At 47.5% G+C, this 27,000-nt stretch overlaps 1 protein-coding gene across 1 annotated transcript in view; it reads left to right on the top strand.

The window, feature by feature from the left end:
• PLEKHM3 (pleckstrin homology domain containing M3) overlaps positions 1 to 27,000 on the top strand; it is a 444,523-nt gene that overhangs the window by 263,002 nt on the left and 154,521 nt on the right. The gene's annotated exons all lie outside the window — the stretch shown is intronic.

Genomic DNA, 27,000 nt, shown 5'->3' with positions numbered 1-27,000 from the left:
AACACTCCCCACGTATTCAATATGTGCTATATTGTCAGTCCCCGACAAGGTCCTTGTTTCGCGATTAAGCTTTCTCAGGGGTTGTATTTTGACACAATTTTCTCTTACTTACTCCCTCTCACGTGGGAGTTCAATTCTCCATTGTCCTGAACCTTCCACTAGCTCATCGGTACCCACACTACCTATAATACAAAATACATTTAGTGTAAACACCAATTACATTTATCACAAACACAACTAATTGTTAAATCTCCCAAATTCCTAAACACAAAAGTTTATTTTAACTCTACCCATCTCATGTATTAATCATAATTCTTTAACAGTAACCATATCAATCTAAATTAAAACTGTTCAACAAGATTATCTTAATGATATCCCAAACCACATACTCACACGTGTACCATATTTTTCGCTCCATAAGACGCACTTTTTTTCCCCCAAAGGTGGGGGGAAAATGTATGTGCGTCTTATGGAGTGAATATAAAAAAAAAACCAAACAAAAATCTAACAAACACCCCCCCCCCCCCCCGACTCCCCCAAGACCTGCCGACTTAATTTCCTACAACCCCCCCCCAAGACCTGACAAATTAATTTCCTGCAACCCCCCACCCTCCTGACCCCCCCAAGACCTGCCAAACGTCCCTGGTGGTCCAGCGGGGGTCCGGGAATGATCTCCTGGGCGTGGGCCGTCGGCTGCCAGTAAACAAAATGGCGCCGACGGCCCTATGCCCTCACTATGTCACTGAGACCGACCGCTGCTATTGGTCGGTCTCAGTGACATAGTGAGGGCATAGGGCCGTCGGCGCCATTTTGTTTACTGGCAGCCGACGGCCCTATGCCCTCACTATGTCACTGAGACCGATCGCTGCTATTGGTCGGTCTCAGTGACATAGTGAGGGCATAGGGCCGTCGGCTGCCAGTAAACAAAATGGCGCCGACGGCCCTATGCCCTCACTATGTCACTGAGACCGACCAATAGCAGCGGTCGGTCTCAGTGACATAGTGAGGGCATAGGGCCGTCGGCGCCATTTTGTTTACTGGCAGCCGACGGCTCACGCCCAGGAGATCGTTCCCGGACCGCTCCTGGACCCCCGCTGGACCACCAGGGACGTTTGGCAGGTCTTGGGGGGGTCAGGAGGGTGGGGGGGTTGCAGGAAATTAATTCGGCAGGTCTTGGGGGGGTCAGGAGGGTGGGGGTTTGCAGGAAATTAATTCGGCAGGTCTTGGGGGGGTCAGGGGGGTGGAGGTTGTTAATTTAAAGGGTTGGGATGGGGGGGGGGGGGGTTTTGGGGGTTCCCACAGAAAGAAAAGTTTTCTGATCTGGGGAGTGGACCGAAATGGCCCTCCCCAGACCCGAAAACAAAATGGGGAGAAAAAAAAAAACTATGCACTCCCCTAATTTGCTCCATAAGACGCCCAGACGCAGAGCCGGTTTAGCACAATTTTTTTTTTTTTTTAATTTTCCCCCTCTGAATCCTAGGTGCGTCTTATGGTCAGGTGCGTCTTATGGAGCGAAAAATATGGTATATAATTTTTAATAGCAAAAGATTATATGATTTCACGATTATCTTCAACGGAAGACACCACAGAATCTCCAATTTCCTCCGTAAAACGGACTTCTCCAGCCTCATATATCCTTTTCTCCTAAACATAGAAAATATGTATATAACCCGAAAAAACATAATATACTATTTATTCTTGTTCAAATATCAAAAAACACATGCCCAGCATGATATTTGTACACAGGCTTTCGGTCACACACATGCTCGCCCTCTATTTCACTTACACACAAGCTCTCAATCACACACACATGCCCCCTCTCTCTCTCAAGGCCACAGCCTGCCAGAAACATGCTCCAACTCTCTCACACACACACACAAGCCCCCTCCCTTGTTCACATTGACACACAGAAGCACCCTCCCTCTCTCACAATCACATCACACACATAAGCACCCTCCCCCTACCAGATACACATCACACACACAAGCACCCTTCCTCCTCCCACAGAACACACCCTCCCTTCTCCCTCATACACATACACCATACACACACAAGCACCTTCCACATCTCACATAAACCACACACACAAGCACCCTCTACATCTCACACAGATTCCACACACACACAAACACCTTCCCTTCTCACATATACACTCCACACATACATACACAAACAAGCACCCTCCCTGTCTCACACACACACACCCAGAAACACCCTCCCTGTCTTACAATCACACCACACACATAAGCACCCTCCCTGTCTCATATACACACCACGCACACACAGAAGCATCCTCCCTGTCTCACACACACACACAAGCACCCTCCCTGTCTCACATACACACCGCATACACACAAAAACATCCTTCCAATCTCAAATTCATACACACACACACACACACACACACACACACACCAGCCCCTAGCTGAACATCTCGTTTTCAGCCCCACTGGCCTGGTTTCGGGCGGCAGCAGCCAGCAGTTACAATGTTTGACCCCCCACCAGCCTGGTCTTGGGTGGCAGCAGCCAGTGGCTCTGATCTTTGGCCCCACCAGCCTGGTCTCCAGAAACGACCAGCAGTTCCAATCTTAGAGACTTCAGCCCTGCTGGCCTAGTTGCTGGCGACGGCCAATGCTTCAGTCTTTAGCCCCGCCAGCCTGGTCTCGGGCGACAGCAGTTAGCGGCCAGGACAACACCATTAAGAGCTGTCCCGCTGAAGCGCGCACTGGAAGCTGCTAGCATGCACAACTTAGTACTGCTCCATAAAGCAGGTAAGTTGAAAAAGAAAAAAAGAAGGGTAGTTAAGTAGATTTTAGGGCCCAGGGAGGATAGGGGAAAAGGGAGGCAGGTGAACTTGGGGGTTAGGAAGTTCCCTCCCAGTCCCAGGGAGGGAACTGGGAAAATGTCTGATTGCAGATGTTATAAAATCCACCCGCCACCCTTGTGCGCACTGATATAAAATCAGGCACACGTGTACATGCAGGTGGCTAATTTTATAACATGCGCGTGTCGATGCGCGCATGTTATAAAGTCAGCACGTTGATTTTATTAAATCTACCTTTTAGTGAATAATACATAAGTCCTAAAATCATTTGAGAAGATTTAAGAATAGCTACTTCAAAGGGAGGGATAATATCCACTTTCATAGGAACCAACTTAAGTTCCTTTTTACTAATGATAAGCAATCCTCAACTTTGCACCTTATTCATGAAAAATGAAAGACATCATAGTTGTTATGAGAGATCTGATTTACTAAAACATTGTCATTAATCTTCACCCAGGTCTCAGTAATACAAAAAATTGAAGGATTATAATCATCAAGGAGTTCATTAAGAAGTGGAACTTTCTTGGTAATTGATTGAGCATTCACTAATAAAAGTGACACAAACAAACAAAAAGGAACTATATGCGAACCATTAAGCACAGGATAAACTACATGTCTTTATTTATTTGTTTGTTTTTCTATACTGATATTCATCGGACATATCACACCGGTTCACATCTATTGCAAACACGTTTAAGATGACCCTCTAAATCTCTATTAAACCCCTGACTCCAGATAGACTGATTAAAATTCACACCCACCATAATAACTTCCCAAAAAGAAAACAAAGACAGTACAAAGAATATTAAGATCTTTTAACAAAGACTCTCTAGAGCCAACATTAGAAGTGACAGTAAGGGTCGCAGAAAGAGGCCTACAGTGTCATCGTACGCCCCTGATCCCAGCGCACAGAGAGTGATGGCAGAGGTGAGCAGGTCCACAGTCCTACTGGGAGGGTGTGGCAGATGGATTGGTTAAAGCCATATTTGCTTCTATTTCTCAGTTTTTTCATTTTTCCTAGGAAATATGTATTACTATGGATATTTTCACGCCTTTTTGAAATACAAGGCATGTACCATTTCAAGTACATATTGCCGTACTTGTCATCGTACGCCCCTGATCCCAGCGCACAGAGAGTGATGGCAGAGGTGAGCAGGTCCACAGTCCTACTGGGAGGGTGTGGCAGATGGATTGGTTAAAGCCATATTTGCTTCTATTTCTCAGTTTTTTCATTTTTCCTAGGAAATATGTATTACTATGGATATTTTCACGCCTTTTTGAAATACAAGGCATGTACCATTTCAAGTACATATTGCCGTACTTGTACCAGTGCTATATCAGGGAACAAATTATGTTACAATGATAGGGAGGATCAACTTGGGAGGGGGGCTGGCACTTTATGTTCTGGAGGGTATACAGTCAAACAGGATAAAGATCATACAAGAGACTAAATGCTCAGTAGAATCTATATGGTTAGAAATCCCATGTTTGTTGGGTAAGAGTATAGTGATAGGAGTATGCTACCATCCACCTGGCCAAAATGATTAGACAGATGATGAAATGCTAAGAGAAATCATGGAAGTTAACTTAAATTAAATTAAATTAAGTTAAATTAAGCTGGTTAAAATGCTTATAGTCGTTCTACAATTCTTCCCCTTTCATATCCAAGTTATTTTTCCATGTTTTTTGTAACTTTCTCACATCCAAAATATTGTTATAATATTTGTTAAGTTTCATACTATATTTGTTCTTGTATTGGGAAATGTTCTTTACTTTGTTACTCTCTGCCTTTACTCACATTGTTAATTGTAAACCGGGTTGATGTGATTCCTATCATGAAACTCGGTATAATAAAAATAACAAATAAATAAATAAAATTTGGCAGTGCAGTAATAATGGGAGATTTCAATTACCCTAATATTGACTGGGTAAATGAAACATCAGGACATGCTAGAGACATAAAGTTCCTGAATGGAATAAATGACTGTTTCATGAAGCAGTTGGTTCAGGAACCAACAAGAGAGGGAGCTATTTTAGATTTAATTCTTAGTGGAATGCAGGATTTGGTGAGAGGGGTAATGGTGGTGGAGACACTTGGCAATAATGATCATAACATGATCAGATTTGAACTAATGACTGGAAGGGGGATAATATATAAATCTAGAGCTCTAACACTATATTTTCAAAAGGGAAACTTTGATAAAATGCGGAAAATAGAAAAAAACTGAAAGATGCAGCTGCAGAGATTAAAAGTGTACAACAGGCGTGGACATTGTTTAAAAATACAATCTTGGAAATTCATCTGTATTGCGTTTCTATGCATTAAGAAAGGTGGAAAGAAGGCAAAATGATTACCGGCATGGTTAAAGTGTGAGGTGAAAGAGGCTATTTTAGCCAAAAATCATATTTCAAAAACTGGTAGAAGGATTCATCTGAAGAAAATAGGAAAATGCCTAATCATTGTCCAGTTAAGTATAAAACACTGATAAGGTAGGCTAAGAGAGAATTTGAAATAAAGTTGGCCATAAAGGTAAAAACTCATAATAAAAACCTTTTAAAATATTTCTGAAGCAAGAAACCTCTGAGAGAGTTGGTTGGACTGTTAGATGATCGAGGGGTTAAAGGCCATTGCAGAAAGACTAAATTAATTCTTTGCTTCTGTGTTTACTAATGAGGATGTTGGGGAGATACTGGTTCTGGAGATGGTATTCAAGGGTGATGAGTCAGATGAACTGAACCAAATCACTGTGAACCTGGAAGATGTAGTAGGCCATATTGGCAAACTTAAGAGTAGCAAATCACCTGGTCTAGATGGTATGTACCCCAGGGTTCTGAAGGAACTAAAAAATGAAATTTCAGATTTATTAGTTAAAATTTGTAACCTATCATTAAAATAATCCGTTGTACCTAAGGACTGGAGGATGGCCAATGTAACCCCAATATTTAAAAAGAGCTTTGGGGTGATCCAGGAAACTATAGACCACTGAGCCTGACTTCAGTACCAGGAAAAATAATGGAATAACTATTCTAAAGATCAATATCACAGAGCTTATAGAAAGACATGGTTTAATGGAATACAGTCGTCATGGATTTACCCAAGGGAAGTCTTGCCTCACAAATCTGCTTCATTTGTTAGAAGGGGTTAATAAACCTGGATAAACGTGAACCAATAGATGTTGTGTATTTGGATTTTCAGAAGGCGTTTGACAAAGTCCCTCATGAGAGGCTTCTATGAAAACTAAAATATCATGGGATAGGAAGTGATGCCCTTTCGTGGATTACAAATTGGTTAAAGCAGTGGTCCCCAACCTTTTTTGCACCAGGGATCGGCTTCAAGCAAGACCATTTTTCCATGGCCCGGCAGGGCGGGGTGGGGGTGGGGTAGGGGCGAGGCTTTGGTCATATGGGGGCGGGGTTATGGAGGGGGTTGGATTTTAGTGCACACTTATTTAATTATGACATTTATAATGTGAATGTGACTCAACTCACCATAGGTTCTCACATGCATGGCACACTGACCCATGATCGCCATGGGGCTAGATGTAAAAGTACAGTTTGTATCCACGGGAACCCCCCTGACTCACAATAATGGATGTAAAGCAGAATTATGACATTCCCCATACAACTCACCCTACAAAAAAGATATTCTGGTTCTGGTGACATCTCAGTAACAGCAACTCAAACTCCTTCTACTTCCAGGCTCAATAGCCCTACTTATGAAAAGACAGCAGTTTACCACCAATGCATGTCCTCTGAGAAAACACAACAAGTAAGACCGATACAAACGCTTACATGCTAGCAAAATATCTCATCTCAGTAACAGACACAGAACCGACCTAACATACTCCCAGGATCTGTAGTAATGCACATAAACTAATCCGCACATAGTTACACCTGTATTATGGAATACACTCAAACAGGAGCAACCCTATCTATGAAAAGGCAACACTACAAATATTAAATCAGGTCCTAAAAACCAATACACCTATTAGGAAAACAGAACTAGCAAGCAGCTATAGATCCCCACACAGAAATAATTGTAGAACTATACTAATAAGCAGAATAAATGTTTCAAAACAGCTATGAACAGAATAACATCCAACAATTAAAAACTCATAAAAACTATTAAACATTCTCCAAACACCAATAAAATATTTCAAAAAAGCAGACATCACACAATTAAAATGGCAGTCAAGAAAAATAAACTTAAAAAGCCACCTTTACTTACCCCCTCCAGCAGCTCTCCTACTCCCCTTCCCTGCAGGCCGTGGCACTCACCAGAAGCAGCAGTAGAAGCTAAGCTCTATACTTATGATCCTCTTCCTTAGTGCCCATGTCTCTCACACACACACCATACCAGTCATGCCCCCATGACCAGTTTCTGTCTCTCACACACCAATCATCTCCCAAACAGTCTTTGGCACACACACACCAGTCACCTTCCTGAACAGTTTCTCTCATGCCATACACACACACACACAGGCTTCCCACTCCCGTGTTCTACTTACATATATGGGCTTCTCACTCTCATAATCACTTTCTGTCTCTCTCTCTCACACACACACACACACACACCCACACACACTCACTCACCAGTCTCTCACTCCCATGCTTGTTCTCTCCACATGCACAGGCTTCTCATTCCCATAATCATTTTCTTTCTCTCTCTCTCACACACACACACACACACACTCACCAGTCTCTCACTCCCATGTTCTCTTTCAGATATACAGGCTTCTCCCTCCCATGATGTGTCTCACACACACCCAGGTTTCTCACTCCCATGCTCACTCTCTTCACATGCACAGGCTTCTCATTCCCATAATCACTTTATTTCTCTCTCTCTCTCTCACTCACACACACACACACACACACACAGGCTTCCCACTCCCATGTTCTCTTTCAGATATACAGGCTTCTCCCTCCCATGCTGTGTCTCACACACACCCAGGTTTCTCACTCTCATGCTCACTCTCTTCACATGCACAGGCTTCTCATTCCCATAATCACTTTCTCTCTGTTACACACACACCAGTCTCTCTCATTTCCATGCTCACTCTCCACGTGCACAGGCTTCTCATTCCCTGAATCACATTCTCTCACATTCACACACACCAGTCTTTTTCTCTCACACACGCCGTCACCTTATCAAGCAGTCTCTCTCTCTCATGCATGCACACTCACCCAGGTTTCTCACTCCTATGCTTTCTTTCACCCCCACAACACCAGGCTTCTTTCGCCCATGCTTTCCCACATACCCAGACTTCTCACTTCCATGCTTTTTCTCTCTCTCTCACACACACACACACACACCAGTCACCTCCCTGACTAATTTCTCACACTCTCACATACACATCAGTCATCTCTCTGAGCAATCACTTTCATTGTCTCTCACATACACACATCAGCTCTCTGACCAGTCAATCACACACAGGCTGGCTGGCTGCTTCTCTCTCTTTCTCTCACTCACTTCCTCTTCTCTCCCCCTCCCCCCCCCCCCCCCCCCCCCCGAGCACAAATGGGAGCTGCAGCAGCTCCCGCAGGCCAAGAAAGAAGAATCCCATCGGCCGCGGGAGGCTTATGCTGCTGTCTCCTTTCTCGATTACCAGCTGCTTCTATTGCTCAGGGACCGACGCTGCAGCCGCCACTGCTACTTTATCACGCAGCACGGCTCTGTCTCCTTCCCGCGCACCGCGTATCACTTCCTGTTCCGGATCACGGGAGGGCAGGCGCGGGAAGAAGAAAAGGCCAGCCAAATGTGCCACAGCTTCTTCTTGCACCGCTGCCGTTCCCGCTGGGCTTGAACGTGCTGACAGCCCTGGCGGCAACGGCAGCGGGAGAGACTGGGAGCGCGCGACACACCTGCCGGTGCTTGGCGGCGCCGCGGACCGGCAAAAAACTCCCACGGCCCGGTCCCGGTCCGCGGACCGGTGGTTGGGGACCCCTGGGTTAAAGGACAGGAAACAGAGTAGGACTAAATGATCAATTTTCTCAGTGGAAAAGGGTAAACAGTGGAGTGCCCTGTTGCAGCGGAGGTGGACCCTTGGGCCATGGTGGGGTTGACGCAACCCATAAGAGGATCCAACGGGTCCCCACCGTCGGCAGGTGGAGTGGGCTGATGGACGGATGTCGGCTGGTGCTTCACCAATACCAGCCCTCATTCCCCGCGGGTTGAGCCCTTGGGTGCCGGGGCAGGCTGGACTTAGATGGGCCTCAGTATGTCGTCGTCGATGGAAGGGTCAAGGTCACCCCAGAGGCAGCAAAGGAGGAGAGAAGAAGTCTGTACTGGATGAGGCGAAGGCCCAGGCGCCAATAGAACCAAAGTCAGACAGGGGGCGCCCGAGCATGAACAGGCTGAAGCCTGAATAGGCCAAGTCCAAGACGTAGTATGAAGAGGCGTCGTAGGGCAAGCAGTAGTCAGGGCTGGCGGCAATCTGGAAGCAGTGGCAAGCAAGGCTGAGGTCTGGACGAGGAGAGAGTCACAAAAGTAGTCAAACAATACAGAGGTCTAGGTCTGGAGAGAGGCAACGGAGTGGTCAGGCAAAGAAGAGGTCAAGGTCTGAGAAGGCAATCCGAGGATAGGTTGAGGATCAAGAACACAAGAATGAGGAAACCAGGAACAGGAATCAGCGAGGATCAGGAACCAGGAACGAGGAGGATCTCTAGGAGGCAACGAGTACTTGATCAGCAAGGAGACCTGTTGCAAAGCAAACCTTGGAAGCGGAGCCGGGCTTAAGTACCAGAGCTCCACTGATGTCATCATCCGGGGCTGCAGCTAGGTTCCCGCTGCGGGCCCTACTTAAGACACAGTGATGCAGCACGCTCCTAGGGAGGGGCGTGGCGCTGAGCAGTGGCGTCTCTCCACGGGCCACACTGAGAGGCTCGATGCGGAGCACCAGGATCTATAGCTGAACTGGAGCTCCCAGGATACGTAGCTGAGCCGGAGGCACCAGGGGCAGCCCAATGACTAAACCAGCAACCTACTGCCGCCAGGGACAAGGGACCAGGCGCTGGATTCACTTGTGAGAGGTGAAGGGGCCGGGCCATGGGTCTGCTACGGCCGGCACGCGTAACATGCCTCAGAGATCTGTATTTGGACTGGTGCTTTTCAATATATTTATAAATGATCTGGAAAGGAATACGACAAGTGAGGTGATCAGATTTGCAGATGATATAAGATTATTCAGAGTAGTTAAATCACAAACGGATTGTGATAAATTGCAGGAGGACCTTGTGAGACCCGAATATTGGGTATCCAAAAAGCAGATGAAATTTAATGTGGACAAGTGGAAGGTGATGTATATAGGGAAAAATAGTCCATGCTGTAGTTACACGATGTTAGGTTCCATATTAGGAGCTACCACCCAGGAAAAGATCTAAGCGCCATAGTAGATAATACATTGAAATCATCTGCTCAGTGTGCTACAGCAGTCAAAAAAGCAATGTTTAGAATTATTAGGAAGGGAATGGTGAATAAAACGGAAAATGTCATAACGCCTCTGTATCGCTCCATGGTGAAACTGCACCTTGAGTACTGTGTACAATTCTGGACACCGCATCTCAAAAAAAGATTAGTTGCACTAGAGAAGGTACACAGAAACTTTTTTTTTCTTTGCCTAGTGTTGTATAATAAAGATTGTGCTTTGCTTGCTTCCCCTCTCTGAATAAAACACTGGTAGGACTCTTAATTCAGACTGAATTTGAGTACTACAGGAAGTTAAATTTCTGTAAATGTAGTTAGATGAGACTGCTCAGGTTGTGTTAATTGGAGAGGGATGGGTATTCTGGGTTTCTCTTAGATGTGAAATTTCTACATTTTTTAAAGAATGCACCAAAGACTTGTTTGTAGTATTTGAGTGCATGCATCCATGACATTCTTAATGGTGAAGTCCAGCTTAAACCTTGAAGCTGCAGTCTCTCACAAGCCAGTCCATTGGCCTCCAGTGATGTATGAATTGCTTAAGCAGTTCTAACAGTTGCAGCAAAGTTCTAGTGGCATTCAACAGCTTATTAGCCTCCTAGTGGGAAAGCAGGTGGGAAGATAAGGAGGGTGAGCCATGTTCACTTTGTATCCATTTGTGTAAGGCATCATTCAGTTTCTCAGTGCCAGGTTTGTACAATATCCCAGGTCTGTTGTCGTGGAAACTTTGTATCAGTTTCTGTACATACTTTGAGTGCATTGAATTGGATTTAGCTTTGAGTCATAACAGAATCTTCTTTAGACAGACGAGAATTTCTCACAAGTACCTCTTAAAATTAAAAAAAGGTACACTTCACTGTCACTGAGTAATATTTCACATAAATATGCAGCAAGTACTTCATCCTGGATAATGTTGTTAGTTTTCCATTTTAAGCTATTTAAGATTTTCAAACCATGCCCCTATATTCTAGGAGCTGTCATGTTTGCAAAGGTACTACAAATGATATATTCATTGGATCCACTGTCCATATTAATATTGGCTCCAGTGCCACAACTGTCTTCATAGGCACATCAAGGACCAATCAGATACCATTGTGTTTGTGTGATGTCATTTGTGAGTGTATTTCCCTCATGACCTGTTAAGAAAACAGGAAAATAACAGGGGAAAGATAGAATTTCAGAAATAGCAGCTTTAAATGGTAATGTTTTACTTCACAGAAGGGTGAGTAGGCTGCTGACAATGTGAAAGTTTAAAACGCTTTGGGGCTTTGCAGTAGGGATTGCCCTACTGTAATTCTGCCCCGTCAGGAAAACAAATGTCACAATGACAGACAGGAACAGAGTAGGGTTTTAGTTAGCCTCAACATTGAGATTCTTTACAACCAGAAAGGATGTAAAAACTGCGAAAAGTAAATATGTTCAGACAACTGACTACCAGAGATTAACACCAAAAAAATGTGGCTTTATTATTTCTGACTTTTTTTTAAAAAAATGAGCATACTTCCAGATTTGGGTTCTTGGAATGTGATTTGTCAGAGTCATGATGAAGATCAGAACATTTGGTCAGAGACAGAATAGTACAACCATATCCTTTTACTTACAACCTTTAAGAACGTGGGTTTTGTTGTTTCAGTAGACTTGCAGGGTCAAAAATATTCCATTTTGTCCCTGTGCAGACAGTTAGGTTTGAGAATAAGATTATATATGCAGCTCCTTTCTTTCCATCTTCTTTCTTATTAGATAGCCCATGCAGGGAGCATTGTCTTGTGATAGATAAAATGCAGTAGTGGCAAATTAAAGCAGCTATACAAGGTGACCTTTTTTGGTCCTTATTTGCCCCAGCTGCTCAAATTAAGCTCATTGCCAGCTTAGCTATCAGTCCTTATTAGTTAGGTATTAGATTTAGATGAATACAGTATGTCCAGTCCCTGAGGAACCAGTATACAAAACATCAGTAAAGGTATGTTACTTATTTCCTCTGCTACTAATAGGTAAATACCAAGCCTTATAAACTAGTAGTGGTTAGAATCAGTGTGTATAAATCAGTTTGAGGCTAAATTGTAATTAGTTTTAATAATGTGAGAATGAAGTTGTTGTCTACTATATCTTTTATATGATGTATTCTACTAGTTAGATAAGTGTTAAGTACTTTAAACCGATATGACGGTTATAACCAAATACCGGTATAAAAAAAGTTTTTAAACAGAAATTTATTTTATTTATTTGTTTTTATATATTGGTGTTCGAATTACATATCACATCGGTTTACAAATAATTTATGATAGGTACAGTAAATGATTAGAGAAATGTCATAGGAAGTTATAGTAGCAACATGGGTAAAAAAACAGTGCCAAAAAAGATAGCATAAATAATAGTAGTATTACAGTGCCAGAAGATAGCATAAATAATAATGGTATAGAAAAAGGAATATATTGTATAAATAGTAGTAAATATTAGAGTAACAAGGTAACAATAATTATCATTAGGTATATTTTGTAACAGAGAGGGTAATAGGGATGGGTAGCATAGTTAAATAGCATAAATAGACAGCATAAATAGTAATATAGTGAGAGCAATTAGCATTGGTGTAGTAGGGGTGAAATTATTGGTGTGGGGGAGGGGAGGTTGCTCTGAGTGCATGGTTAGGGTTTGGTTTCGGGTTGGTTCATGTGTTGGAAAGGCTTTGCGGAATAACCATGTTTTAAGATTTTTCTTGAAAGATTGGGTGGATGGATTTGTTCTTAGTTCTGTGGGGAGTTTGTTCCATAGGATGGGGCCGGCATAGAAAAATGTTCGTTCCCTTGTTGATATCCAATGAGGGCTTTAGGGGGCGGTGTTTGTAGGAGGCCAGAGTTTGAGGAGCGAAGATTCCGTGTGGGAGTATGGAGGAGAAATAAATAAATACATGTGGAATTCAGCTGGCAATTAAAATCACTAAGATTTTTCTTTTATTTGTTTTATTTATGTAGTTAATTCCTGAGAAGGTTTCCTGAATCTCAGGATTATTGTAAATCCTGGAGGATTAATGATATAAAAATAGGGGCTTGCAGGCAGAGAAAACTGGAGTGGGGTGGGAATTATATCTGACTTTTTTAGCATAATTTATAGAGAGCCATAATATGAAATTAGGCTTATTTGGGCTGTTGAGTTTTAATTTGGAGATCTATATGTTTGTTTACTCAAAGTAGTGGAAAATTAGAGAGGAAGATAATTGGACAAACTGGATGGTCCAATTGATCTTTATCTGCCCTTAGTTACTATGTAATGGTGCTTAGGCAGTTTTGGATGATCTATTAATTATAGATTTGGCAGAAAAGGGAAACACTGTTTTCCATTAGTTAAAACACTGGATTCAGGGTGGTAGTAAGCTATTAGGGAATGTAATAATGGAACTTTGGTGGAAAAGGCAAGATTTGCTTATTCAAGAAAGTTGTAATTCGTTAGTATAATTCATAAGACTACTTCCTTCTCTCTTTCCCATCGCCTGACCCCCATGCACACATTGTCATAACACAATGCTGTGCTGCTTCTGCAACGACTCATAGATTCCTCAAGACAATTGCAGTGCAGAAGTGGGTACTCTATAGCACAATTGCCCTTTAGACCAAGGAAGCTGTTTAGCAACAGGTGATGCCCTTTGCTCCTAGTGGCGTGATTGTTTTTTCTGATTGGCAGCTCACAGCAGGCGACGAGGAAAGGGAGAAGCTCTGCCCTACTTGTAAATCAGGATCTCAGGGAACACACACACCCAAGGTCTGTGCCTCAATGTATAGGACTAGCTGAGCTGTTGGAGCTTGTGCACTATGCATTCATAGCTCCTTCCCCCCACCACTGTTCTCCTCACAATTGTTCACACAGCCGTTAACAGGCAAGATAACTAATTAGGAGCATTCAGATTTAACAAGCAGAAAAACAAAACTTGACAGCTCCTGTATTCTGCCCTGTTAGGGGACAATTGTGTCCCACACCAGCCGTCACTGCCTCCATAAGCCACCAAGGGTAATCGGGTGTAAGTCAGAAGTGAGGCTGCTATTAAAATGCCACTAAATCTCTGTTAGCTACTTTATCCATGGTTGTTCTCAACGACTAATGTGATAGATAAGAGGGACATTAAGTTATTATTGGGCAAATATTTACCCAGAATAAACACACACAAACAAATACTTTTTAACTGCATTCTTTACAAGGATTTTCCTGGGGATGATCCAACTCTGACCAAGACAGAACTCAAATAAAACAAGAGTTGGCTGAAGCCAATGGGTTTACATGAATAGATGTTGAGTGAGACAGAGCCAAGCATGTAAAAGCAGGAGCGAGAAACTTAGAAAAAAAAACAGGGAAGATTTTAAAGGGGAAAAGATTAACATTGGCAGTCTGCACTTCCGTGGCCGTCCCCCGCACCCCCCCCCCCAAAGTCTCCTCCCCCCAACGCCCCACATATCACACCGCACTCCGTCTTTGGTGAAACAAGGCCGCAGCATTTATTAACATTAATTAACATGAATCAACATAATTACATTACCGGTACCCGAGCCGTCGGTGCTCTCAACCCTAGTGCGTTCCAGGCGTCGAAAACCAGCGTCCGCCGTTTAAGCCAGTCCGCCACTATCTTACCGGCCCCCCGCCGTGACCAAGCCAGGGGACCATTCCTCCAGGCCGCCCACGCCTGAATACACGCACTTTGCTTTCCCGAGGACTTCCGGTCCCTCCTGACCGTGTCCTCGAGGTCCCCCTTTACCTACCGACTCGGGTACCCCCGCCTTGCTGCGACGAGTCCTCCCTTTCTTGTCGAGATGTTCCTTTGTCCTCTTCTCCCCTTGTCTCCAACTGACTCCGCCGCCTTGCAGCCTCTTTTTACTCCTCTGGGTGGGTGGGTGGGTAACCGGCGAGCGCGGGCAATGGAAAAGGCCGAGGCCCGCGCTCGCCGCTCCTTAAGAGGCCCCCCCCGGGACCCCCGAGCGACCCCGTGCTGACGTCATCGCGTCGATGACGCGCGCGGCCGCGCCGGAGCAACATCGACGCGATGACGCCCGCTGCTCCCCGCCTGTGGGGCATCGCGCGCCGCCGCGGATATAGCCCCGGGATGCAAGGTAGGGTGGTGGGGGGGCCCCCCCTCGGCAGACACCATGTTAAGGGGGGTCCCTCCCCGCACGAGGCGAGTCGGCCCCGTTTAACATTGGCAGTCTGCACTTCCGTGGCCGTCCCCCGCACCCCCCCCCAAAGTCTCCTCCCCCCAACGCCCCACATATCACACCGCACTCCGTCTTTGGTGAAACAAGGCCGCAGCATTTATTAACATTAATTAACATGAATCAACATAATTACATTACCGGTACCCGAGCCGTCGGTGCTCTCAACCCTAGTGCGTTCCGGGCGTCGAAAACCAGCGTCCGCCGTTTAAGCCAGTCCGCCACTATCTTACCGGCCCCCCGCCGTGACCAAGCCAGGGGACCATTCCTCCAGGCCGCCCACGCCTGAATACACGCACTTTGCTTTCCCGAGGACTTCCGGTCCCTCCTGACCGTGTCCTCGAGGTCCCCCTTTACCTACCGACTCGGGTACCCCCGCCACCAGACTGGGACAGTGCTCCACTTGTCCCAGGCTCCCCCCTTTAATGCTGCGGCCGAACCTCGCAGAGTACCCGCTCAAGAGTTTCCTGTATGGCGTTGTTGAATAGATCGTAACCAATGTCGGACAAATGAACCTGGTCCGGCCTATACAGGCCGGCGCAAGGCTCGTCTGCCCATGCATGCCTGATTTGGTGAATGCCCCTCTGTTGTGCCCATACCCCGACCTGCCTATTAATCTTCTTCCTGCCCCTGCCCCACAGCTTGCTACTCTGCCATTTGATCCTGGGTATAATATCTGACCAGATAATGTCAGTTCCTGGTGCCAACCCCGTAATTGCATCTAGGTCCCTTTTAATCATCTCTATCAGTTGTTTAGCCGAATGGGACCCCAGGTCGTTGCCCCCGAGATGTATGACTATGGCCTCTGGTTGTCGAGACGTGGATAGTTTGTGCCGCAGATCCGGCAGCAGGTGTTCCCATTTCATTCCTGACCTTCCCATCCATTTCAGGGTGACTCCTTCCGGAGCCAGCCCCAAATGTACACCGTAAGGTCTCTCCTGCGCCCTTTTAGCCGCCCATCTCACGAATGAATGTCCTATTAACCACGCTACTCTCCTCAGGTTCCGTGTATCTGCGGGTGAAATCAAATGCATTAGTTACCCATTTGCACGAACCCCGGCCTCACGTAGCGCTTAGCCACTGCTGATCGCCAACGACCAATCTTACGTATGACGTCCATTGGCATACCCGCTTGCGCCGCGCTAGTCGCTACCCCGATCCGGAAGGAATGTGTTCCGTACTCTTTCGGGTCCAACCCTACCTTTCCTAAAACCGAGCGCAACACCGCTGCAAACTGGTACCGCGTCAACGGAACACCATCTCTATACACCAGCAAGTGCACCCCGCCTGTAGGTCGTACTCGCAGATATCTCTCTAGGTTCCGCACCGGGCATGTCACCTGCGACCCCCCTGCCGCCAATATGATTTCCACCCCTTTAGCCTTTTGGTCCGTCTTTGATTTATGTACCCGAATTCTCATGAGCCGGTCCTGCACCTGTACGTTGCCGTACAATAACCCGTTGCGGCCCTTATCGTTTTTGGATGGGGCCACCAATTCGCTTACCCTTAATGCCGCAAAAAACGCTATGCAAAAGGCTGCTCTGAACAATCCCACCTCAAATGGGTCAGTGCAGACCTGCTGTACCGCGTCGCACAATCTGACCAATAACTCGTGCGTGATGGGCCGTCTTTTATCGCCTTCCCAAGCTACCTCCCTTGCCCACCCCGCTAGCATCTTCTTGACTATGAAGAAGCTGAAAGGGTCGCCCAGACCTTGCGCCTTGGCAAAGAAGGAGAAACCGGCCAGGTGATTGATCGTTGCTCCTCTGGACATTCCTGTCTCTTTTGACCATGATATGAACCGGACTATCTGGTTGGCCTCCACCACCCTTGTGGCACTACCCTGACCCTCCATAAACTCCTGCACCTTAGCATAACCACGGCAATAGGCTTTCCACGTTGCCGGGGCAACCGACGCCCTCAGCAATCCCTGTTCGACCTTGTTCCAATTTGCCATAGATGTTCCGGCATTGGGACTCCCTCCGCCTCTGCCTCTGGCACCTGTTGGCGAAAGAGAGCCCACTTAGCCCGTGATAATGCATCTGCCACCTGATTCCGTGTGCCCGGCACATGTTTTGCCCTTATGGTCATGTTCAACCGCAGGCTCTGCAGAACCACTTCCCTCAACAGCCCCGCCACCCGCGGACAGTGGGCCGCCTGTTTGTTCAGGACTGTTACAACGGCCATATTGTCGCACCAAAAAACTATCCTCTTGTTATGCAACCTATGGGCCCAAACAGTGATTGTTACCAAAATCGGAAAAAGCTCGAGGAAGGTAATGTTCTTCACCAAGCCGTCATCCCTCCATGCCTGCGGCCACGGTGCCGCACACCATGAACCCTGGCAATACGCCCCGAATCCCCATCCTCCCGAGGCGTCCGTGAAAATGTCTAAGTCCCTGTTGGACATGGTCTCCTCCTGCCACATTGCCACGCCATTGAACTTATCCAAAAATTGTAGCCACGTTACAATTTCAGCCCTTACTGGTCTCGATATTCTAATGTGATGGTACGGTCGCTTCACCCCTTTCGTCGCTATTGCCAATCGTCGTAAGAAAGCCCTCCCCATGGGTATTACCCGAGTCGCGAAATTGAGGCTTCCTATCAGGGATTGCATCGCTGTTAGGGTGACCTTCCTAGCCGTCATTGTCTTTCTAAGCAAGTCCCGCAGCTTACCTACTTTCTCTAACGGCAGTCGCGACGTCATTGTCAACGTATCTATCTCTATACCTAAGAAAGATAACATGGTAGCTGGACCTTCAGTCTTTTCTTGTGCCAAAGGGACACCAAATTCTCGGGCCATTTCCTGAAATCCGGCTAACGTCTGTGCACAGGTGGCCCTATTGGCCGGTCCCACAAACAAGAAATCGTCCAAATAATGGACCACGTTACTGTTCCCTGTCCTTTTATGCAGTGCCCAATGTAGGAATGTGCTAAACATCTCGAAACAAGCACAAGATATAGAACACCCCATGGGCATACACTTGTCGAAGTAGTATCTGCCTTTGAATTGAAAACCTAGGAGCGGGAAGCTGTCGGGATGGACGGGCAGCAATCTGAAAGCTGACTTTATGTCCGCCTTGGCCATTAGAGCCCCTTGACCGCATTGCCTTACCAATGAGATCGCTGCATCGAAAGATGCGTATTGGACCCTGCAAGCCTCTTCCGGTAAATGATCATTGACCGACTCACCCGGGGGATATGACAGGTTCTGAATAAGCCTGAACTCCCCCTGCTCTTTTTTAGGGACTACTGCCAACGGTGAAACCATCATGTCCCGGAAAGGTGGGTCCGCGAATGGACCCGCCATCCTTCCCAATTCGATTTCTCTAAGGACCTTCTGTTGTACTATGTCCGCGTGTCTCACTACAGAGACGGCATTACCTAATCTCGCGCTCCTAATTATTCCTTGAAATGGTATCCTAAAACCGTATCTGAAACCCTCCCTAAGCCTGGCAGCCTCTTCTCTTTTAGGGTAGTCTGCCAGCCATTCCAACATGTTCGCCAGGTGTATCGGCGACGGTGCTTTACTGAGGACGCTATTGCCTTCCTCCCCCACCGGGAGTACTAGCCGGCCCCTGCCCTTTCTTATTGCACTTGCTGGCCGGCTGCGGCGCGGAGCACACGGAGCATATATGCCTAAATTTGCATTCGTGGAATGTACAACCCGCCTTGTTGTATCTCCAACACACTTTGTCCTTGCTATTCCCGCTTTCCCCCCAGGAATTACTCCCCGGCGTTGGTGTCCCGTTAGCCGCCTTTCCGCTCCCATGTGCCCCACTTGTGTCAAGGACCTTGCTGGTCATTTGACGTAGCCATAGGCCGACGTCCTGCGTTCCCCATGACATGCCCTTATTGTCCTCCATTTTATCCCTAAAGTGCTCGTCATAATTCAACCAGCACCATCCCTGATACTCCTTATAACCTTCCAGTATTGCATCTGCATAGCTAAGCATGGGCGCATACTGTGCCGGGTCTGCCCTTCCTGTTATACTAATCATCCTCAAAAATGCTCTGGCCCAATTCACTATGTTTTTTGCCACTTTTGCTTCGCCCACCTTTTTCTCGTCCTTTTTTCCCTTCTTCCTTCTCTCTACTGCACCCTTCCTACCCTCCAATACTGAGAATATATCTATGTACTCTCTTTTTCTTATTTTGCTGCGCAGTGCCCTAGGAACACTTTCCCACAATTCCGCTAAGGGCGGCAGTGCCGAGGTAGCTGTCGCGCCTGCTCCTGTGCCCCTGCCCGCCGCTGGGTGCACTGTTTCCCCTTCGCTCCCTTCGGAGTCGTCCTCCGACGAGTCAGTGGAGGATTCGCTGACCTTCCTCCTTCTCTTATTACCCTTCTTATTCGCTGCTCCCTCCTTGACTCGCTCTCCGCTGCTTCGCCCGCTGGGTGCTTCCGCTCCGACCACCACGTCCGCTGCGCCTCCCTGCACCTGTGACCCGTTGTCCTCCCCGGAGCTCGTCTCGCTTTCTCGACTCTCGGTCCCCAGGGTGACTTTGGCTCTGCGGGCCACGCTCTCCGCAGTTCGTTTCTTGCGCTGCGGTCCCGATTCGCTCTGTCCCTCTCGCACTTGCGTAGACTCCAAAGCCGTTTGGGCTCCGACGATCCTGTCCTGCGTGACCGTCGTGCCCCCGGCCACCTGGTTGTACCATGGCGGAGGCACCTGCCACCATGGTGGGTACATGTGCTGTTGATAAGGGTTAGCCATTGTGGCCAACCATGCTTGGGCACTTTGCTGTGTTCCTCCCCGCCCACTTTGTGACGGAGTCTCCGGTACTGGGCCGGATGCTCCCGCGGGTGGCACGGCTCCCACTCCTGTTGTATGCCACGTGGGCCACCCCCACTGCAGTGGGCCTCCTTGCCCCGACTCAAGCCTTGAGCCCGTAGGTCCATGGTGGCTGTCTTGTTCGCCCGGGACAGGCTTCGCCTGCTGCCGTCCCCTTCCGCTCTTCTTTGCCTGCACCTTCTTGGCCTTGTCCGCCGGCCATGCCCCCTTGTGGCTCCTCGTCAGTGGTCCTCGCCTCCTGCCGGTCTCTCGTCCACCCTCTCCATTTCCTGGGGCAGGATCCTCCGGTCCGTCCCGTGGTTCTTCACCCCTCTTCTTCCTTGCTCCCCCCCGTGCTCTCGCTGGTCCTCTCCCCGGCATGCTCACAATCAACACACACAGGACTGTTCTCTTTCTTTATTCAACAGTTTATGATTGTCTACTCACGGTTTGCCGCTTCCGAATGATGGGGGGGGGGCGCTGGGGCTTCCTCGTCCGCTCCTGCGTTCAGCTCCGTTAACGTGCGTTCCAGTTGTCCACGTGTTTCCCGTGCTCAGCTGTGCTGGGAGTCCTGTCTGCCTCTTGTATTTCTGTCGGCTGTGTCTTTAAATTCTTCACAGCGCTGCTGCAACCCTCCTCCGGGTCAAGCCTGCCGCTCCCAGCCGCACAGATCAGTGCTAATTTCCCCGGAGCAACCACAGTGCTGCTTCGTGTTTATCCTGGCACCGGGATGGTCTCCACGTGGTGCTTGCAGGGCTGATGTCCTTATGCTGCCATGCGCTTCCCGCGGCTCAGCTGCCCGTGATCTTGCCTGCTCTCCTTTAAAAGTTCTTTCTCCGCGCTGCAGATGCCTCCCACCGCGGTTCTAGTGCTGCTCGGGTTTCCCGTGTGACCGCCGTTCCGATCCTGGGGTTGCGGCTTCTCCTGGTGCCGAGGGTGCCGCCCCACGTATCAGGGGTTTTTTTTTTTTTTTTTTTTTAAATCCTTCCGGGGGTCCACGATCGGCTTGGGAGCCCGTTCGGTGCCTGCTCGCGGTCCTCCGACCGTTCGACCGCCCCACCGACCTCGTGTGCGGCCTCCTGGCTTGCCCCTAAAGCTCCGGGCGAAGATGAACCGACGCGGTCCTCCGACCGTTCGACCGCCTCGCTGCCCCACCGACCTCGTGTGCGGCCTCCTGGCTTGCCCCTAAAGCTCCGGGCGAAGATAACCGGCGAGCGCGGGCAATGGAAAAGGCCGAGGCCCGCGCTCGCCGCTCCTTAAGAGGCCCCCCCCGGGACCCCCGAGCGACCCCGTGCTGACATCATCGCGTCGATGACGCGCGCGGCCGCGCCGGAGCGACATCGACGCGATGACTCCCGCTGCTCCCCGCCTGTGGGGCATCGCCCGCCGCCGCGGATATCGCCCCGGGACGCAAGGTAGGGTGGTGGGGGGGCCCCCCCTCGGCAGACGGCATGTTAAGGGGGGGGCCCTCCCCGCACGAGGCGAGTCGGCCCCGTTTTAGCAGTAAGAGTGGGAGTGGAACTAGAGTTCATCATTTAGATTTAGATATTCAGTGGTGGGCAGTCCATGTGAGTTATCTGGATAAACTTATTTAATAACTTAGAATAGTCAGTAGCTCATTTGCACCGGTAAATATGCCCTGATAAATCAAAGTTATCCAGATAACTTTAGGACTGCTTTGTGGGTCAACCAGACTTAACTGGATAATTTAGCCAAGTAATATGAACATCAATATTATCCAGCTACATTATCTGGATAAGTAAACCCTGCCCTGGAATTCCCCCAATAAAATTTTGGGAGCTGTGAACATGGCAAGAATTTCAAATCCTGTGGTTTGTCTGACTAAGTACTGAACTTAGTCACACATTTGAATATGGATTTATTTGTGGTTTTGTATGCAAAGGTACTGTAAAGCAAAATGTTTTGCAGTTAAAGTTTAAAAAAACCCACTTCTGACAGGGTTGATGTCTCTACAGTATCTGCATTAACAATTCCTCCACACTCTACTAATAAGGCCATAGAGAGATTCTGTTGTGATTCACTCCCTAATGTACTAAGTTGTGACTGTTAGCAGCAACATTACCACAGTTACTCCAGGGCTTCCTTGTCCCAGTTTGACAAGCTGAGTCAAAAATGGAAAAACTAGCTGACACTGATTTTGACAAATCAAGTCATACAGGATTGAGTTCATCCCCAGCCAAGCGGAGTCTGCTGTAGTTCCAACATTTCAATTTTAGTTCAAGCCTTCTGATTCAGAAGGGACTCAAAATTAATGTAAACTGACTTACCAGCATGCACGGCGCTATACAAGATAATTTGCATGGTTACAGTGTTCCTTCTCTGGACAGCTTCCAACCTTAAATTGCAGCTCAGAGAAGTTAAGCAATTTGCTCAAGGAAACCAAGTGATAGCTGTGCAAATTAATTTCAGGTGCCTTGATTCATACTTCTGTATTTTTACCATTAAACTGTCAGTGTAAACCAGTGCTGGGACCATGTTTTTCTGCACCCAAAGCATATTTTCAGAGTTATGACCCCCCCCCCCCCCTCAACTTACCAGCGGCAGTTCTAACACAGCATTCTCTTATTTGCCAATGGCGGTGTCTCCAGTACAGCTCTGCTTTCTTCAGTGGTTCCAACACAACATCCTCCCTCACAAAACCTTGCCAAGCAGCATCCCCCTCTATCCCCCACCTTCTGCTCATCAGCATTCTTTTTTTCCCCATCCCCTGCTCATCAGCATATTTATCTCTCCCTCCCCTTGCCCAGCATCCCACTCTCTCTGCCTCCATCTCCTATGTCAGCATCCCCCTTCTCTCTCAACCCATATACCAGCATCCCCCCTCTCTCTATCCCATACCCAGCAGCACCCTCTCTTTCCTCATCTTCCTGGCCTGCATCCTCCTCTATCATCTTCTTGCTTAATAGTATCCCCTTTCAGTCCATCACCTTGCTCAGCAGCATCCCTGTCTCCTCCAACACTCCCAGCAATATGCCCCTCTTTCAGCTCCCAGCCCAGGAACATCCTCATCTTCCTCCCCCATGCCCTGCTCAGCATCCTCCTCTCTTCCCCTTCCCATCAGGCCCCTCTCTCTCTCTCTTCATTCCCTGTCGTCTACTTTGCATCCCCCTTTCATTTTTCCCCCTGCCAAGAAGCCACCTTTCTATTCCCTTCTCCTCTGCCATGCTTCATCTGCCCAGCAGCATCCATCTCTCCTTCCCTTTTATCCTGTACCATCTTTATTATCTTTATCTTGTTTAGCTGATCCAGGGCCCAGCAATGCTGAAGATTTTCAGGTTTTAGAGGTAGGGACATCAAGAAAATATTATTGGCCTATGAGCCAGCATGTGGTCATAGGTTCTTCATCAACCCCTTCCTTTGCAAGGGTTTCTTAATAACAGCGAGCTTTATAGGAGGAAGGAATGGGGCTTGTAAGTGCATACCAGCTTACTGGCTCTGCATTGATTTTCTCTTCTTGCCACTTACACAGCAGCCATTGGTAATTGTGATAATGCCCCATTCGCCCTTAAGCTCTTCCTCCTCATCCTGGCTCTAGCCCAAACACTGTTGAATGGATAGAAAAAAAAATACACAGACTATTTTTGTACATAATGCCCTGATCCAACAAAAATGCAGTGACACTATTGCCTAACATTTTTCAGAGGAATGAGCACAGCTCAGATCAACATGTTAACGTTTTCTGAGCCAACCCAGCACCATAACATTGATTTAAACCTAAGGCAGGCAACTCTAGTCCTTGAATGCCACAGACTGATCTGATTTTCAGGATATCGACAATGAATATATTGTGGAGCGCTAGGAGAGCAGTCCGCTTAACAGGAGATGTGTTCTTGGGCCACGGCTCGACCCCAGAGGAACTCCGAAGAGGTGCCGCGGTAGGCGAGGCATGCCCGAGCATGGGTTGAACAGGAGCGAGGCTGGACTGAAGACTGGAGATTCTGACCCTCCTCTGGACCTGCACGCTTTGGAAGACCAACAACGCAATGGTGGTCTTATAAACAGTCCTCCGACCGTTCCAAGCCCTTTCGGACCTGCCGCAGGGTACGGCAAGAAGCAGCAGGCCGGTTAGAGGCCAGGGCAGCAAAGATGGAGATTCAGACTTGACTCAGGAATGAGGTACTTGGGTGCACAGACAAGACTCGGGTATACAGACAGTGGCGCAATCCCTCAGGGCGCCCTACTCAGCCAGTACTACTGGTCTGGTCACGGACCACCCTGTCCCACATCTGCGGGAGCAGGACCAGCGCAGGAAGGAACGAGGTACTTGGCTTTCAGAAGACACAGGAGCGAGGACAAGGCTTTCAGAAGACTCAGGAACAAGGTACTTGGCTTTCAGAAGACTCAGGAACAAGGTACAAGGCTTGCATCATGAAGCGCCCTACTCAGCCCACCCATGGGGCTGGTCGCGGACCACAACATGGCTTGCCGCGGGGTACCAAACTTACAGAAGACTCAGGAACAAGGTACTTGGCTTTCAGAAGACTCAGGAACAAGGTACAAGGCTTGCATCATGAAGTGCCCTATTCAGCCCGCCCGTGGGGCTGGTGGCGGACCATGACATGGCACACCCTGGTGTACAAGGCTTTCAGAAGACTCAGGAACGAGGAACCAGGGGTTCAGGAGAGCAAGACAGGATCACGGACTTTCAGGATCAGGAGAAACAACATTAGAGCTGGGTCACGGACATCAGGAACAAACATCTGGACTGGAACACGGATTAGGATCAAAAGACAGACCTCAGGGCTGGATCAAGAACATCAGGTAGACATCTGGACTGGAACGTGCACATCAAGACAGGACGAGGAGCTCCAACGAAGAACAGGAAACACAGGACCTTGAAGAAGTGCTGGAACAAGGACGACTCCTGGAGCGAAGGACAGCAGGATCCCAGGAGTGACCAACTCCTTGCGAAGGCAAAGCTGGAATGGACGCTGAGCCCCTTTTGTAGGGCTGAAGAGGACAACCCCCAGGGAGGGGTCAGCAGAGGGCCACACCTGGCTGGCCCTTGAAAAGGAGGAGAGAGGCCCGCGCCTTAGGAAGCTGGAGAGGAAGAGAAGCAGGATCCGCAGGTGGCGTCCTCAGCCACGTGGAAGGCCTGAGGAAGCCAGGCAGGCAGCAGGAGCAGCCCTGGAGGAAGGTAGGCTGCTGGAGTGGCTCCATGCCGCAAAGACAGAAGCAAGAAGCAGAAGGTGGCTGCAGGCACCGGCAGGGATGGCCTCCCTGCCGGCTGAAGACCCCGGCCTTGTGGAACAGCCGCGGGGACGTCTCCAGCTGAGTCGGGGAAGCAGGAGCGGGAGCAGCGGTCCCAGCCGCATGGGGGAGCTCCCAGTGGCCCGACCCTGCCACGCAGGGCCGGAGGCAGCCAGGGAGGAATCCAGTGACGGCGGCACACCCGCCGTGAAGAAGACAGCGTCAGCGGCCCAACTGGCCGCGTGAAGGTAAGAGCCTGCCCGCGCTCCTCGTGGGCAGGATCGCAACAGAATATGCATGAGAGATATTTGCATACATTGGCAGCAATGCATACAAGTATATCTTAAGCATTTTCATTATGGATATCCTGAAAACCAGATCTGTTTGTGGAACTCGAGGACTCCTGATTTAAAATGTGTTCCTTGAAAACTGTAGGTCCAGAGAAGAAAAACAAATTATGATAATTAACTACCAAAAGGAAGAAATGCATGTCAGGGAGTTTTTTTGTTTGTTTGTTTTTATTTTACAGACTTTTTCTTATGAGAAAAAAATATTGAACACATTTCTTCTCTTAAATATGTATAGCCAGTTAAATTAGTTTTTGAGTCAGAAAAATCTAGAAGTGTACTTGAGTCTAAAATGCCCTCCATTATAGAAAAGAAAAAAAATTATAGAATTGAAATTAATACTTCTCTCTTATTTTTGATGTGTTTGGAGCTAAATAAAAACTGAAGTATAGTATATGGCTTTTTTAGTAGGATGTTTAAGCCTCCCAGTTTGGCCAAGGTCTTAACTGCAAATTAACCATTGTATATAACCCATTGTAGAAAAACCATTGTATATAATTTTGTACATAATTTTTCTTCTAGCTGGTCTCCCCTGGCCTTCTAACTACTTTAATCTCATTGTAATTCTGACCCTACCTCCAAGTTATTTCCCCTGTTCATTGTAACTTTGCCTCTTTGTTACTCGAGTTCCATGTAAACCGATGTGATATTCTATATGAACATCGGTATAGAAAAGTTCTAAATAAATAAAATAAATAAACAGTTTCATGTTCTCAGTGGTGGGCGGTTGATGGAGCATTACCTCCCCCCCCCCCCCCCCAATATTATACCATCTCAGCCAAAATGCAAAGAAAGGGCCATCCTCTCCTCATGATTCAGACCTTACATTTGATCTTAGCAGAAAGGCTGATAATGTACTTGAGTAGAGTTTTACATTACAGATTCCTCATTGTACCCAGTTTCTAGCAGTCATACTGATCCTGGAGAAAGCTGAATTCTTAGTTGTACTTCCTTTTACTGAGCCACTGTAAGTACTACTACTACTACTACTTATCACTCCTATAGCGCCACTCGACATATGCAGCACTATACAAAAACATATGTTTGTTTGTCATTATTGTTGTTATGCGTATTTTTTATGTACTCTGCCCTGATCTTTTTGTGAGGGGTGCGGATTATAAATATGAATCAGGCCCTGCTCAGTAGAGCTTACAAGCTAATCAAGCCAAACATACAAGGCAAAAGAGACTTTGGGAATTTCATTTATTAAGAAAATGGTTAAAACTTAATGAGGCTGT

Source organism: Rhinatrema bivittatum, chromosome 6 (assembly GCF_901001135.1).
Source record: "Rhinatrema bivittatum chromosome 6, aRhiBiv1.1, whole genome shotgun sequence".
Classification (NCBI taxonomy): Eukaryota; Metazoa; Chordata; class Amphibia; order Gymnophiona; family Rhinatrematidae; genus Rhinatrema; species Rhinatrema bivittatum.
This window is presented reverse-complemented; position numbering and strand designations above follow the sequence as displayed.